Here is a 17,223-nt window from a genome sequence, read left to right as displayed (position 1 = left end):
GGTGGTGACCAAATCCTGTGCTGATGCAACATCCTGCACTGGTGCAACCAAATATCTCAGATATTTGGTTGCACCAGTGCTACTATTCAGAAACTTACTTACTTTGATACTAATGTTCATAATGTGGTAACAGACATTTTGGAATAAGTCAAAACGTCACCTGTTTTTTTAATGCCTTTTTGATTACAACTCCAGCTCTATACTAATATGCTTGTGTGGACAGAGGTAAAGGTGATGTTCCTGAAGGTTGATGCCCAACCCCCACACACAGTTTACATGTCTATGTTGAGGCGCTACTGGAGACACTCTGCCATGGCAAAAGAGACAAACAGGTTTTTGATGTAGCACAGCTCGACAGGCTGACTTACATTCAGATCAATGTACCTTGTAGTTATGCATGAATAAATTCTATCAGTTTCAGAAGTTTTATTCATTTTGCAAATTGTGATAATCCAGGTATTCACAGAAAACTGAACCATTTAAGTCAAATAAATAAATAATTCTAGTTTCACTCAACAAATGTGCCAGAAATTTCATGTGTCAGTACAACCTCTTGTCATGTGTTGTTGTTTTTTTGTTTTGTTTTCAAACCTAGAAGTATGAGTTTACTTTAAACACTTTAAAGTAGATTTTTCCTGTTTCTGAATATGTTGAGCCTGTCTTTTTCATTATAGCATGAACTGTCATTTGTTACCTTTAACAGCAGCGGAGAATTACATCAGCCTACTACCAGTGAAAAACTGCTCTGTCGCTGCAGGAGTTTTTAACTTCCAAAGGCATGGAAGGCCTCATGAAAATCATCAGCTAAAACACACCTTAGCCCGTACTTCAGAATCCATTGCTGAGTGATAACTTACTGTAAGGCTCAGGTTAAACAAGCCAGATTCAGACTTCTCATCTGTTCTAGATGAATCTCTTTACAAGACACAGCAATGACAAAAAAAATCCCTACAAGTGGTCCCATCATTCTTTAATTCACAATTCAAGTGTGGGTGTTTTTTGGTTTTAGTTTTATTCCTACTTTCTACAGAAATGCAGAGCAAGACATTCCTTTACAAAAACAAAGTGGATCAATATTTGTTGGACAACAACTTCTCTACAAAGCTAGATTCCTTTTCTGTCACAGCTCTGTTGTGTGTTGTCCAGTCCTTTTACATCTGCTGGACAAACTGAGCAGACGTGTGTAGATTGTCCTTCAGTCAAGCCCCTGTGTTGCTAGCCCAATTCACATCAATTGAACTCTTCGTGTGTCTACGTCTGGTCTGGCTCCACTGATTCACCATTCATGGGCGGGTGGATCAAACAGGCTGCTGTGATATGGGATTATCAAACGAGCAGCTATTAACACCATGGGTGAAGTCAATGAGAGGAAATAGGCAGCTGTAACTGCAACTCCACATCGCTGTCTGTAAACTGGTATTTTTCCTCAAGCTGACATCAGCCATGATGCTAACAGCTATTATGCAACAGACAACCACTTGTCCACTCTGAGACAAGGTAAATGTGGATTCTCCTTCATTGTTTTGCCTATCCAATTCACATCAACTGAAACCCTATAACCCTTCATGCATCTCCATCTGGTCTAGCTGCACTGATTCACCATTCAAATCATGGTGACTAACGATCTTTTTCCAAAGACCCAGTCACTGTTCAGATCACTGTGCAGGGTTATACACTGAAAGAAAAAGATCGCAGACACAGCTTAAAAAAGACATGGAAAGTGGTTGCGCGCAATATGACTATTTTTTGGCTGCAAAACACTTTTATGTCTTGTATTAGAATAAATACATGCAATGTGAGCGAGATAATTTTTAGTTTTTGAGTTTAAAAAAAATCATTTTTCTGTTGCGTAAAAAAACTCTGCAATATCACTATAATAAATATATATAATTAGAGTCAAACTATTTAATGTTGTAAACGTCAAATAAGATCATGTGCCTTTAGCGTATTTTAAATGTTATATATACACATAAATATTTTAAACCATTAGCATTCTATTGCTTTGTGCTCTGAATAAACAATTTACTCTCATATTGTATACGCAGTTCTTTTTCATGCAATCTGCAATAAATTACAATTACAAAATTAGTTTAGACCTATAAAGCAATCAAAGCAGTACTCAATATTAAAAAAATATAACATTAATATTTATTTGAACAGTATGCTTAACATGACTATCTCAGCATAAAACAGATTTTCAAACAGCAATATTTGCAAGAAAAAACTATTGATCAGTTATGCTCATTGTCTGACTTAACAGTGACAATCATATAGCGGTTTTCAGATTGCCTTTTGCAATGTTTTGTACTTGTCTGAGAAATAAAGCTAAAATTACTTTCATCATACAGTTGAGCCCACAATTATTGGCACCCCTGACAAAATTTCACTTCAAGTTGATTTATTCACCAATCAAACTTTTCCTATAATTACAGACCAGCTTCTGTCACGTCTCCATTGGTATTTTTTGCCCATTCATCTCTATCGATGAGCTCCAACTCTCTCTAGTTGAGGGTCTCCTGCATCACCTTGATCTTTAGCACCTTCAACAGTTTCTCTGTCAGATTCAAGTCAGGCTCTGGCTCAGACACTGCAAAACAATCTTTATGTCTAACAAGTTTTTCTTCACCCTTTTTGTTTTGTGTTTTTGGGTTGTTGTCGCAGAATGTCCAGGAAGTGGCCCAGACCAAGTTTCTCTGTTTGATGTTGTTGGGGAGGATCTTCATCTTACGCTCTTTTTTTCATTGACCAAATCCCTTTAGGTTAAGTATCTAGATCCATTAGGAAACAAAAACCCTCAAAGCATCACATTTTCATCACCATGTGTGAACGTGAGTCTGATGTTTTTAAAGTGGAAGTTTGAGCTTTTTCACACCAAGCAAAGACAACCTCAGAATGGGCAAATAAAACTTTTTTTTTTAATCAGATCATAAAACATCAGACTAGATGTCATCTAGTCCTCTGTTTTATGGTCTGATGCCTTTGTTTAGTGTGAAAATGTGATGCTTTGTGTTTGTTTCCTAATGGACCAATACACTTAGCCAAATAGAACAGCACAATAAAAATAGAAGACCACATGGACATTTACCCAAAACAACATCAAACAGTTGCACAAAAATTGTCTTGGCTACTTTCTGGACATTACTGTGACAAAGACCAAAAACACAGCAAAAGTGGTGAAGAAATGATTGTCAGACACACACAATGTTTTGCAGTGGCTTAGCTAGAGCCTGACATAAATCTGACAGAGAAACTGGTGAGGGTGATAAAGATCAAGGTGATGCAGGAGACCCTCAACTAAAGAGTTGGAGCTCATCGATACAGATGAATTGGCAAAAACAATGTGACAGAAGCTGGTGTGTAATTATGGGGTTATAGGGTTTTCTATGAATAACTGAGAACGTGCCAGTTATTGTGAACATGTCACTTTATGTTAGTGAAATTTTGTCAGGGGTGCCAATAATTGCATGCTCAGTCATACATCGATATTTAGCCTGTCGCTGTCTTCATGCTTTATGGTTGATTTAACACCGGGCGGTCTGCAGTGAGTGTAAACTGTTTGGTTACAAATACAATGTGGCTTTTTGACAAAAAAAAAAAAAAACTTGTAAGAAAACTGACCTTATACTTTCATAAAAACTGTAAAACTGCTCAACGTTGACATTCCAACTCTAATGCATATAAAAATATCCTAAAACATGCATGCTAAAATTCCATTTGAATTGAACAACTGAGGTTAAACACATTTTTGGGTACCTCTAAATTAATACCTAACATTTTATGATGCAAAATATATGGGAATTTGCCTTTGTCTGGAGGCAGCAGACAATTACACGATGAAACAGAGAAAAAAAAATGCCGTTTTGGTGGCGTATAAAGCCTTGCAAAGAACTGCTCAAATGTTATGACGCCGAAACAAAATAATAATAATAATAATAATAATAATAATAATAATAATAATAATAATAATAATAATAATAATAATAATAATAATAATAAATAAAAAATAAACTGACAACAGTTCAGGTATAAAATAAAAAATCTTGAAATTTAAAGCTGCATTATCAAAATGAAACTAAACAAAGCTTTCACCTTCAACGCAATGAATGCATGAACAATGCAAATGCAGGCCATTTCCAAAAACACTATTCATAGAGTCTATTTTTTAGTACTTGTGCTTTTCTGGACAGGACTCCGCCATCCAACTCCATGATCACCTTTTGGACCACTTCAAAGAAGTACCTTAGTTGTGGAGGATAATCCATGTTTAGGGCGTACAGTAGACCGAAGAGAAGGGAAATGGCCAAAGGGACATTGTCCAGTTCTTGGATGACAACCTGGCCTTCCAGGATGATTCCAATATCATCTGGTTTGGACTGGGCCTCATGGCGTCTTGAAGTGAAGATTCCCACAGTGGTCTCCTCTGCGTAGTCCTCAAATACAGTGTTGTCATGTCCCTGCAAAGAGACACCAGTCAATACGCTTCAGCCAGTGTCGTTGACAACTCATCTGAAAGACTGCATGAAATAAGGCTGTTCAACTCAATCTGTTATGTATCAGATTTTATTTACAAAACTAGAATATTGGACTTACTAAACATCTAAATATGCGTTCCAAGTTGTTGTTTTGTGGCACCTCACTGCTTCTTTTGGCTTGCCCAAGTGACATCAAAGAATTAATCTATACTAATGGATAATATATATATTTACAGATATCATACTTTTGGGGATATAAAAGTAATTTCTTTCTTTGTGATCCACTTTAAATGACTCAGCATTTTCACCATTTACTTTCACTACTGTCAAGGATTAGGTGGATTGTCCATTTTGGGTTGCACATGGCATTAGGCTCAATCTTTGGATACCATATAACAATCCTAGATAGGAAGCTATGCAGAATGAGCAACATGGTAATGTGGGGGAGAGACAGACATGACATTTCTTCAGTTTTGGAGAATAAAGACTTAAGGTTGAAATGACAAGCTGTGATTTACTCTGCTATTGAAAACACCTTTAAACCAGTGACAGGATGTGGTGCAGGGGGATAAGCCCACTGCATGTGAATCATAATGAAATGCGTTTTTAGGATACCTTACTGTGACACTGCACAGTAAGGTATCCTAACTTACTGGATACCTTATCACCTTACTGTGATAAGGTTATCACAGTACTGCACAGTAAGGTATATACTGCCAGTCGACAAACTGCCATTTGTTTCTTCCTAATAACAGTTTGGAAAGTTTTCTCTGTGATTCTTGGACAATTTAAACAAGTGATAATGGGCAAAAATAAATTTCTGTTCGTCTGATTCTATGTTGTCTCTACTAGTTCTCTTGTAAAATAGTAAATAATGCACTAGCCCACTACAGAGAGGTCGCTCTTAGCCCTTGTCTTTTCCCTCGGTTTTAAGACAGTGACAAAATAAACAGGTTTCAGACACGCTGGATTGTTTCTATCTTCGCGTTCTTGGGGCAAACTTTAGTCTTATTCAGGATTTTAAAGACTTTGAGGTGCTGAGCTAAAATCTGGTGAGATATGTGCTCCACCCTATGCCCCCATCCTTCCCTCATTGTTTTAGAGTCATTGGTGCATGTAGTGGTGAGGCAGCTCAAAAAAGAGGTGCTAAAAAAAGACCAAGACGAAGGCTAAGACTGGGTGGAAGATATGGCCATGAGTGTCTAGAAAGCTTTCGCATGATGTTGCAGTAATAGCGATTGGTAAAGTCCACTGTGCCACAGGGTCTTTATCCATGTGTCATGAATTGCTCTCTAATTGGGAGGGCCGTATACTCTCTGAGTGCATTGGTGGAGTTGCGCAGTTGAAGGAGACTGGATGCCATTATGAAGAACATCTCTCATCCCCTCCACAGTGTTTTGGCGGCTCAGAAAAGCAGAAGTGGTCAAAATCTGATTTCACTGAGCTCCAGGACTGAGTGGTTTACGAACTCCTTTGTGCTGACTGCCGTAAGACTATTTAATCATTCTTAAAGGTGTCTGAATTTAATCTTGTTGTGTCATTGACTTTAGTGCCTCTTGGTTGACTTGCATGGACTTTTTTAACTTGACTTTTATTTCGACTTGATTTTTTTATACTGATTTTATATATGATGATGTGTGCGTGCATTGAGCTGCTGGATATTTGAATTTCCCTCTAGGGATAATAAAGTTTTTATCCATCCATCCATCCATCCATCCATCCATGAGACTCAGGGTCTGGTGCTGTTAACAGTGAAGCGCAATCTCCAACTTTGGGGATGGCACGCACTTGGAGCACTCAGCTTGCATGTTACGAGACAGGCATAAGGTCAGTGACGAAAAGACAGATGTATTTGTTCTTGGTTTTGTTCAATTCAATCAAAGGCCAAATAAGCAATCATGCTAAGTTAAGTCTGTGGTAGAGCTACCAAAGTATTGGCTGTTTTTCTTCGCGCAATCTGCTAAAACCATTGAAAATTTGACCATTTTAGTCGCAGTCTACAGCCCTGTGTATGACCATTTCCATGCGTGTGACTTGGGTAAAATACTGTTGTACTCACAACATGATCCTTTATCAGGTTTTCAGGGTCTTCATTCAAGTAGACACACAGCGCCCTCAGAACACCTTCCCTCACGGAATCGAGATCATCCTCCCCAGATTCCTGGACCTCTGGGCTGCTCCTCTGATCAGTGCTGTCCTTGCCTGGCCAGTAATTTTAGCAGGACAGTAGTGCTTTGGTGGTTTTTCATTCATTTCCACTGGTTGCTATTGCAGATCTTTTGGACCATTACAATGCTGCTACATTTGTTCTGAAGTTGCACTGCACTCAGGTGGACTCTGTTTAGTCATTAGGTCAACACTGGATCATTTAGAAATCATCAGGACACTTCTGGAGTGAGTTGGCTGCACTGACAGTAAAGGGTGTGAATAATTATGCAAACCCCTATAATCAGTTTTTTATTTGTTAAAAAAGTTTGGAACATCCAATTAATGTTGTTCCACTTCACGATTGTGTCCCACTTGGTGTCGATTCCTCACAAAAAAAATCTAATTTATATCTTTATGTTTAAAGTTTGAAATGTGGCAAAAGGTCAAGAAGTTCAAGGGGTGTGAATACTTTTGGAAGGCACTGTAAATCCTCAGCGTAAGTTGCCATGCTAACAGAACCGTGCTCAGGGTGAGCCTGGTTTATGAAACCTAAAAGACGACAAAATAAGCCTGACTTGGGCAAATAAGCCCAGCTTACTGAGTAACACCCCTCATGTCCATTAGGAAACAAAAAACCCCAAAGCATTACATTTTAATCATTGTGTGTGAAAAAGATTCTGATATTATTCAATTCTGAGCCTTTTTACACCAAACAAAGGCAACTAAATAATGACAAAAGTTTTTTTTTTTCTCAACAAAGTCTGGCTTGAAACTGACAGAGAAACTGTTAAAAGGTGATAAAGATAAAGGTGAATGGTCATGAGACCCTCAACTAAAGAGAGTTGGAGCTCATCTATACAGATGAATGGGCAAAAACAGTAATGGAGATGTGACAGAAGCTGGTCTGCATTCATAGAAAAAGTTTGAAATAGAGAGCCAATGGGTGTTTTATGAATTATTGAGAAGGTGCCAATAATTGTATGTCACTTTTTGTTCAAATGAACATTTGACATTCACTGAACATCTTCTGGAACATCCCTGTGTCATTTCAGTCAAAGAGAAAATTGCTGGTTTGATTAAATCAGGTTAAGAGTGAAATTTTGTCAAAGTGCCACCAAATGCAAGCTCAAGTGTATGACCATTTGTAATTTAACACTTAAATTTCAACATTTACTATATTTTTTAACCCGTCTTGGACTTATGGATGTAATCCTTGGCATCAACTCCTATAAAATAAAAAAGGAAAAAAATACTGTTACCTTTAGGTCTCAACTCAGTTTGCCTTTTCAAACAGTCTTTTGTGCTTCCCCTGAAAAAGTACAAAAATACTTCAAATTAGTGTCATTACCATAAAGCAAATCTATCCGGTCAAATGAAATACAGTGTTTACTTTATCTTTTCTCAACCTTTAATAATTACCTTGATCAGTGATATCCAAGTAGTGCAGTCCTCCTGGTAACTTACATGGAATACGCCTTACACTGCTACTGCTAAAAACAACAACAACAAAAAAAGAAAATTGAAATGTGTTAGTTATACCCAGGGTAAACAGTTAGCAACTTTCCATCACAGAAACCAGGGGCATTTTTTAAAAATCTTCATACAATTATCCTATGTCACTTCTTTTTGCTTATCTTTAAACATTCGGATACCCTCTATAAGGAAAACTAATATGGTTCGTGCACACTTTGAATATGATAATTAAGACTAACCCAAAACGTTTGTAGTGTACCCCTTAATTCTTCCCTCCCATAATAAGCTACTTGTCCTGTTTATAGAGCGTTCATATCATCCATAGGGTCACAGATACACGACCCAGGCTAACATCCATACATAGCTGTTAGAACTTTTATTAACTAACGCGAAACGCTAAGGATGAAACCAACACGATGCAAATTCAATACGCGCGGGGAACGAGAGGAAATACCTGCCCCTGGGAAATGCATATCTTCGTGATCTTCTGACTCACGAGCGGCTTTCTCCGACAGTGCGCACTTAAAAAAAGGTGCAAATGTGGAGTAAAATGGGGCGCAGTGATGCTAACTCAACTGTGGCTAATATGTTATTTCGCTATGTATGTAAATAACATTGGATGCGCAGTTTCAGCCTACGCACCACCCTGGCCCCAACTCGCAATAAAAAGAACACGTTCACGAACACACACATGAAGTCTAGATATATCCAAATATTGTATCATAGACCTATAGACCCATAAACCACTCACGTAAATGAGCTTCTTTGATATAAAAAGAAAGGCGACTGACTCATTGGAGAAAGTAAAACGCAAAAAATCATCTTAACGTGATGTGCTTTATTTCGTCAACCTTACTAAATGGACTCAATGTGGTAAAACAACGCTTGTCTCGAAGCATCTTATGGATTTAACTGGTGTTAAACTTGGCTTTGGGCTTACCAACAAGAAGAAAACGCTTCTCTCCGGGACCCAGGCCGATGTCAAGATGGCGACAGCAGCTCCTCGCTACAAGCTTCTTTCCCGGCCGAAATGCCCTGGTACACCCTGTGATGAGATATGTACCATAATTTTCCATCATTACATTCAAGTTGTTCATTTGGCACAGGTACAGCATATTTCTTGTCTATGAGGTCAAACATGAACGCTTTGTACTCTTTGTGAAAGTCTTTGTTTTTCAGCATTTTTCTTTTGAGGCTTTCTGCTCTTTGCATAACTAACTCACGGTTGTTGGGTAGTTTGACAGACTGACCTTTAAAAGGAAGGCCTATGCAATAATGACCTTCAACTTTTTTTAATCAGTGTCCTTGACAGAGTCCATGAATTGTACATCCTCTCGTGACAGTTCACGGCGCTCTTCAGAAGCCTTTTCCGGAGAGTCGTGGTTAAACTGTTTCACACACAATGTTTCAATTTCTGACATTGATATGCGGTTCACATAAGCACTTTGATCAGTTTCAGAGTCATTTCCTTTCAAAGGGCCATTGATAACCCAACCTAGCATCGTGCAAACTGCATCGGGAGCATCATCTATACTGTGAATGATATCCATGGTGCGGAGAAGGATTTGTGTTTTCTTCCCTTCTATGCCAAGTTGTTTCATAAGTTTCTCTGAACAGAAAGTTGCTTCGCTGCCATTGTCCAAAAATGCATAAGTGTCTATTGTCTTGTTGCTTTTCTTGAGCTTAACATGAACAGGCACAATAGCCAAAACTCGACTGCTATTACCCGCCCCAGTGGCACCACATGTTCCACCTGTGCTTGGGATAGGGCTGGGGGCTTCAGCATCTGCATTTTCAGCATCATCATTGAGTTTGTTATCTACTGATACATCCTCTGTCCTAGTGTAATTGAGCATGCTAGGAAGTCCTTTGGAACAGTAGTCACATTGGAGTCGTTTCTTGCATTCTCTACTCAAGTGTCCTTGTGTCAAGCATGAGAAGCAAAGCCCTTTTCCCTTAAGGAAGTCTACTCTCTCATTGTGAGGCAGTTTTCTTATTTTCTGACAGTCTACAAGTGAGTGGCTTTTCTCACAACACGCACATGGTCTCTGAAAGGCATCAACTGTCTGATGCATGGTGCCTTTATTTGTATCTGGCAACTTCTTTGTTGCAAGTGCCATGCTGGTGGCAAATGCATTGCCCTAGGGTCTAAATGTTCTGTCTGGTTTTGAGTATTGCTTGCCTTTGTCATTGGCACCTTTAATGTCACCAAATAAAGATCTGAAGCTATCTTAGCTTGTCTGTTTAGGAATTTCACTAAATCTGAAAACTTCGCTCTTCTACCAGAGTTTTCCTGAATATCAAAAGCAGAGACTCTCCACCTTTCTCTCATCTTATAAGGTAACTTGGAAACTATGACTCTGAGATTTGTGGGGTTGTCTAGTTCCCCAAGGTGGTTAATGTCCTGCATGGCATTGTTACAAGTAGTCAGAAAGAGTGAGTAACTATGGAGAGCTTTAGCATCATCTGCTTTAACCTGAGGCCAGTTTACAGCCTTATTCGGGTACGCTGCTGCTATTTTGATCCATAATGATAGTTTAAGAGTTTCATTGCCTCGTGGTAGCCTTTCTGGGGGCTCATATGTTGGCAACTTCTGACTAATTCTTTAGGTTTACCCCTTGTGAACTGCTCAAGATAATAAATCTTGTCACTGTCATTATCAATTTTGCTACTGATAGCAGGTCAAAAGCTCCAAGGAATGGTTTGAACTCTAAAGGATCACCACTGAAAATGGGAACATCTCTCCGAGGTAAATTTGTGAGTCTTTGTTGCTTAACCAACATCTCTGTAATGTAATTCTGCTTTAGCATTACTTCACACAAATCAACCTTAGTGTCCATTTCTACCTTTTGTCTTGGAATCTCTTGTTTAACTTGGTACTGTGGTCTGTTGAAGTGAGTATTTGACTGTTCATAGGTAACAGCTGGGGGCAAACGGCTTTGCTGGACATCACTAACTGAGTTTGCATACTGGTAAGTTACACTTCTGGTTTCACTGTCCTCATACTCCTTCAGCACATTTATCTTTGCAGTAGAAGCAGCAATTTGGGTTTCAATTTCCAGCTGCTCCTTCCTTGCCTTTAACTGCAGTTCTTCCATCTCCAGGACTTGTTTCTCCTTTAACTTCTCTGCCTTTTGCAATCAGAGAAGCTCTTTCCGCTTGTTCTTTGCAACGTGCAGATGATGACGATGTAGTTGAACCACAGCGGTTGGGCCTGGCCCCGGACACGCAGGATCCCGGTCGCTTTCCTCTTCATCCACCTGTCGAAGACGCGTTGTCATCTGGTCCCACATTGTCATCTGGTCCCATGAAGTCCTGTTGTTGCTGCTTTGCATCAATTGTCCATTTCTCAACATCCATCACGAAATTGCTGAATTTTTCCCTTTTAGGTTCATACCAACATACCTGGTCAGCATCCTTCTCTTCTTCTGATAGCAGCTGTAGAACATTCTCATTTGACTGGACAAAGTCATTCATGAGTTTTGCAAACTCATTTAAATGTTCATCAACAGTATCAGGATCTTCACTGTTTGTCAAACCACTTATTTTATTCAGTTTTGCAGTCACCTGAGAAAGCTTTACTCTTCTTGAGCTGATTTGTCTTTGTAAAAGGTCTTCCAGGCCTTTTTCCTTGTACCTTGACACCCTCTCCGGTAGAGCAAGCATTTTCTGTTGTGGGTTTCTTGCCTGTTGTTATCCACCATTATGCTTCTTTTCCACGTTTCATGTATCAACAGGAGTCCTAATATAGTAGTCCATGACACAAACCATGCATTGCTTTCTAAATAAGTGCCACCTTATAAAGACTACAACATCCTTGTTGTCTTACATTTCTTTGCTTGGCTCAAGTTACCAGTTCATAGTCATTCTCGTTGTGGCTGCAGTGGTTCGGTCTCGTTCTCTCGCCGAGCGTGGTCTTTTTACTTAATGTAGAGGCTAATCTTTGGTTCGTTGCTTTTTTTTTTCCATTTTCTTCATTAACGTCTTCTTTGGAATGACCGACACAGAGACTTATCTTTTACGCGTGTGACAACTTTTGCCATCGCACCACGGCATGACATGGTACGGCATGAAGACCGTGTTGCTTCATCAGCCATCATTTATTCTCTCATTCAAGTCAAACAAACAACAATGTCTTCTTCATTGGTAATGACAATAGAACACGGGTGTGCCCTCTGCACCAAAACTGCATACACTCAGATTTTGTTGTAAATAACCATGAAATTTGCCCCTTGATGACTTAGTTTTATTTCTTGGGGGTTTTTTGTAAGTGTGTGTGTGTGTGTTTGTGTGGCCCAAAATAATAAAACAAAAATTATAATTCAGATCTACCCTCGGTCGGTCACATGATCCATGTAGACCCTTCTCACTGCCCTGAGGTATAAATACAGTACAAATACAATAGCAATAATAATTAGAAGAATTTGAATTGTGATTTTTGCAACCTGTCATTTAAACATATTGGTGCTTGTTCATAACATTTGTATGTATAGACACAAATTAAATATAATATGCATAAACATAAAATATATAACTTTTATAACCGTGATGTCTTACACAACGTGGATAGTCAAACTGAATAAAAGCACAAATACATGATTTCTATATCATTTAATTAGTTTTTTGGCTTTATTATTAGCACTATGAATAATAAAGGGCAGATTATGAATCAGCACCATGGAGCAAATTCGTGGCTATAAAGTGTATGTGTTGAAAAGGTATGAAATTTAAAAGCAAGGACTCCAGGAAGAGTCAGATTGTAGTTTATCAATCATATTTCATTCATTCTGCAGAGATGCCTCATAAGGAGAGGAGGTCGAAACAGTCATATATGGTATAAACAGTCAGTTTGTACAATATTAATACATGACTGTTAAATACAGAATGAAACATTTCATGTTGAAGTCATGTTTGTGTCACATGATTGGTTGCATTTGGTTTTACTGGTGTTAGAAAACAAAAATAAAGCTGCGAAATTAAAATAAAGAGGTGTCACAACTGTTCCATTTTTCTCCTCCAATTTTATTTAAACTTAAATGCAAGGACTCCAGGAAGAGTAGCCACAGTTAAACAGTCCGGTGTTTAATGATGATCTAAATTCAATTTAATACATTACTGTGTCCTAAATTAATGCACAGCTTGAATTATGGCTTTGTGGATACAGGCTGTAACTCCACCCCTCCTTTATTCTCAGCCCCCTATTAATGTTCTCCTTTCAGCAATGAGCAACTTGTGCCGTTTAGTTCAAACAGTCAGCGTTGTTTGCGGCCTTTCTCAGCAAGGGAGTCTCCTGCAAACAATTAGCAGTATGGCAGGTCACAGTCAGCCATTTTCAAAGTTAGTTATCTTTGCATCTTATTATGATCACACAACACTTGTTTAATCAGCTACTATCTCTCCCATACTCTTTTTAGTGTCTATAGTCTCAGTTCAATGCAGCCCACCTCCAGCAATATCATCAGCAGCAGCAGCAGCCTCCTCATCAACGCCCTCAACAGAAATTGTTCCATGCACCCCACCAGGTCAACCATAGACTGCCCCCAAACGAAGGTATGAGGTGTGGACAATGCTATGTTATATTATTTATGAAGATGGGTTGGTACAATTCAACCAGTTATAGTGTAAGGTATATTTCTGTATGGTGCTTCAAATTCATGCTCCATGTGCCTCCTTTTAACTTTGAGCACCTGCCCCTCCAGAAAGTCCTGGTTTTTATCCAGTATGTCTGGTGCTCTGCATTCTGCTATCCCGCTACTGTCAAAGAAATTATCTACCTCATTTTTGTCATTTGCAAATCGGTTGCTCCTTGAGGGTATGAAATCTGTGCAGTGCAGCATAAGTGAAATCATACCTGTGCCAAAGAAGGGAAACCTCGACAAGCACAGAAACTACAGAGGAATCAGTCAGACAGTTATTGCTTATCAGTCACATGATCTTGAATCGTATACAACCAGTGCTCGACTCTCATCTTAGGCCAAATCAAAATGGATTCCGACGTGGGAGATCTGCAACAGCACAAATCCTTGCCCTGAGACATCCTATTGAAGGTGATTAAAGCAACAATCTGCATGTCACAATAACTTTTGTTGATTTCAAATAGCATTCAACAGTGTGCATATAGGTAAAATGCTCAAAATACTAGCTGTGTATTATATCCCCAAATGAGCTAGTTGATGCAATGGGAAAACTATGAGGAAACTAAAGCCTGAGTGGAAATCTTCAGACGGAGTTACAGAACTTTTTGATATTGTTGCTGGAGTGTTATAAGGAGATACCCTTGCCCCATATATATTTGCAATAGTGCTCGATTACACCATGCGACATGGTGCTGGAAGGTAAAAGTGAAGAACTTGGTTTTAAAGTCCAGTGAAGGAGAAGCAGGCGAGTTGCACCGTTGTCATTACAGATCTCATCTTTGCAAATGACATAACCCTGATTACAGAAGTCACACCGATGCTCAGGAATTGCTTAACAGGGTCAAAATTTCTTGTGTAAATATTGGTTTGCCAAAATGCCAAAATGACTGAGGCTTTGTCATTTAATGTTAACACAGACAAACAACTAATCACCAGAAAAGGAGAAATGCCAGAAAAAGAATTAGCATGGAACATATGCCACAAATTAAATAGCAAAGCTGGCTGGTCACCTTGTCAAACATCAGGATAAGGAGACTTATATGTAAAAAAAAAATGAGGTTTTTAATAAACAGAATTAAGCTCTTTGAAATATTAGGTCTTTTGGCAGGTAAATTGTTCCTGATCAATGATTTTATTAAAAAACACAAGCCTAGTTTTTAAGTGAAACTTGGTTAGGGCACAATAACAATGCAGCAGTTCTTAGTGAGGCAACCCCTCCTAACTTTAGTTCCATGAGTCACATAAGACTGTATAAGAAGAGAGGAGGAGTTGCCATTTTGATTAAGGACAGTCTCCAGTACAAAAAGATATCCTTTGGGAAAGTTTTGATTCCTTTGAATACTCTTCGGCTCAAATCCTTGCGTCGGACAACAATTGCAAATATCTACAGACCCCCAAAATACAATGCAAAGTTTTTTGATGAGGTTTGCCAAACTACTGTCTATTGTGTGCATTGATTTTGACTGTGTTGTTTTAGTGAGGGATTTTAATATTCATGTTGATAATCTTCAAGATGGAAATGAAGAAAGAACTTCTTCTCATTCTGGATAACTTTGGGCTTTCTCAGCATGTAACAGATCCAACACATAATAGATCAAAATATATACACAGTACATTACACTGAGATGCACACACAGCTCTGCTTTTACAGCCGAATCCCATGAGCCACTGAGAAGGCTGCAGAAGGTGACAGTTTGTGGTTTCAGGGATTGTGTCCTGCTGACACATTTCCCTGAAGTGACATTGTGCAGCTTCCAAGAGCAAGTACGGCATAAACAAACAAATAAGATAAATGAGTTGATTAGTGTGCTTTCAGAGATGCTTGGTGGGGGTGTTTTTATGGCAGATCAGCGTTGTCCCTTATTCAAGTCTTCATGCTAATTTAGGCTTACCCGCTTCACTTTTCTTTGCTGCTGAACTCATCTTGCTCTCAGAAATAAATAAATATGTATATGCCCCAAATTCTCAGTTAATCCTTAATATGTATTACATGTTAGGAATTCATTAATGTGTGTATCCAGTCATAGCTTAACTCGTAAAGGTCCATTTTGCCCATCCACTTTAAGAAACACATCATTCATACTATTTGTAGTTTGTGTGTTATGATAGCAAGCACAAACACAAACCTCTATAAAGTTAATGTGCTGATATATTGGACATACTACATGCAGATGGAATGAATGTTTCCACTACACACTTGTGACATAATCATGGCACAGTGAGTGGTATGGTGAGTTTGTATTAACAGCAGTATGTTGAATGTCCCACACTGATAAGAGCAGTTAATTTTTTTGACACAGGGTGACAGTTGTTTAAACTCAGATTCTGAAAGTTTTCCACATTACAAAATTTATATGGAAGGAAATACTGCTCAGGAAAGCAGTTTTTATTTTTCAGCAATAACGAAGTGCACCGCACTATCAAACTTGAGCTTGGATACCCTAATTTTATTAAACAAACTAGCAAACATTGTCCACCATCAAACAAGTGTGCATTTGACTATTCAATTGCTTTTAGACTAAATTATGCAAAGTTGTATCAGAAAACTGTCAGCAAATACAGACACTTACAGTCATACAATACGATACCATCATGGAGGTCTCTGATCATCCCCGATTCATTCTGCAGGCACGAGTCTCTACAATATAATGAAACTGAATTTGCTTCTGCTGATATAGATTTAAATTCCACCAGCAGTAGCTGACTAAACAGATAAAAAAGAAAAAAAAGAAAAAAATTATTTCATTGCAGAGTTGGCAACATCATATACAGGTTTAAAACAAAGAACACCTCGGTATTACTGCCAAAACCTGCAGGAGGACTTTATGAGGGTATGTAAGAACGGGAACATGAACGTGAACACGCAAGGACCTGAGGCCTGAAGGTGGATCAGCCTGTAGAGCACCTCATTTGGGGTATTGATAATGAAGCTGGAGAGAGAGCTGCCTAACACGTCGGCCCAAAATTTCCACTGGGTGTTTACCTGGGTTGAGTTCTGGTGACTGTGAAGGCCACAGCGTACGACTGACATCATTTCTATACTCAGTGACCCTCACAAGCCCTGATGGAATGGAGCATAGTCATCCTTGAAGAAAACACTCCCACCAGGATAGAAATGTTTCACTGTAGCATAAAAATGATCACTCAGAACACTTAAACCAAAGCAAACCATAGTAGCAAAATGCTGGCATAATAGAACAACCGAACGCTGTAGAAGTCAAGCAATCAGCTTTTTCCTTTCACTGCTCACCCATCTGTTTTTTTTTTTTTTTTTGGTTTGTTTTTTTGAAGCTGTACAGAGAAAAACACAGTTGGACATCTGTGACAGGTGCAAAATTTCACACAAGTTGTTACAAGTTTCCATTTACAGTGATAAAGGTGTACTTTTGTGTTTGCACCTTTTGACATATCATGTTGCTTATTAGTCCTTGGAGACCTGGAACACTATAAAACCTCTCACTGGGTGACTGACAGACTTCACCCTTCAGGCTTTC

Source organism: Amphiprion ocellaris, chromosome 1, assembly GCF_022539595.1.
Source record: "Amphiprion ocellaris isolate individual 3 ecotype Okinawa chromosome 1, ASM2253959v1, whole genome shotgun sequence".
Lineage (NCBI taxonomy): Eukaryota > Metazoa > Chordata > Actinopteri > Pomacentridae > Amphiprion > Amphiprion ocellaris.
This window is presented reverse-complemented; position numbering follows the sequence as displayed.